At 40.2% G+C, this 622-nt stretch overlaps 1 protein-coding gene across 1 annotated transcript in view; it reads left to right on the top strand.

The window, feature by feature from the left end:
• The window catches only part of SLC35F1 (solute carrier family 35 member F1), a 654,684-nt gene that overhangs the window by 651,938 nt on the left and 2,124 nt on the right, over positions 1-622 (top strand). The window lies entirely within an intron of this gene.

Raw genomic sequence — 622 nt, 5'->3', positions numbered from 1 at the left:
AAAAAAAATTTCAGCAATCAAAGAACAAGGCACATTTATTTTTATTGGGGAAAAACGGAACTATTTCAAGTAAATAAAAAGATGTTACAAGCTGAATCTAGTATATAAATACATCTGGGGAATTGTCCTCAGTCAATTTGAATGTGAAGAATAAAGGAATTGAGAGGCAAGGTGAGCAATGCTCTAGAAAGAAAATCATCTTTAGTCTCAGCTACCTTGCTGCTGTTAAACACACACACCACACAGACACATACTCAATAGAGAAGTTCACCCTCAGGGACACCTTCTCCATGCCATTTTAAACAGACACACACAGACACACACAATAGAGAAGTTCACCCTCAGGGGCACCTTCTCCATGCCGTTTTCAAGACTGCTTTTCCTGTTATTGAGCCACCAATTATTTGGGTGAAAAAAAAAACAAAAAAACTCACTGCTGTCAAGTTGATTTGAACTCAGAATGACCCCTCCTTAGGTTTCTGAGATGGTATCTCTACATTAAGTAGATTACCCGATCTTCCCTCCAAGGAGTGGCTGGTGGGTTTGAACTGCCAGCCTTCTGGTTAGCAGTCAAATGCCTTAGGCACTATGCTGCCAGAGCTCCCATTCCAAACCAAAAAAA

This window comes from Orycteropus afer, unplaced genomic scaffold, assembly GCF_000298275.1.
Source record: "Orycteropus afer afer isolate SDZICR_OR568_19922 unplaced genomic scaffold, OryAfe1.0 scaffold00441, whole genome shotgun sequence".
Lineage (NCBI taxonomy): Eukaryota > Metazoa > Chordata > Mammalia > Tubulidentata > Orycteropodidae > Orycteropus > Orycteropus afer.
This window is presented reverse-complemented; position numbering and strand designations above follow the sequence as displayed.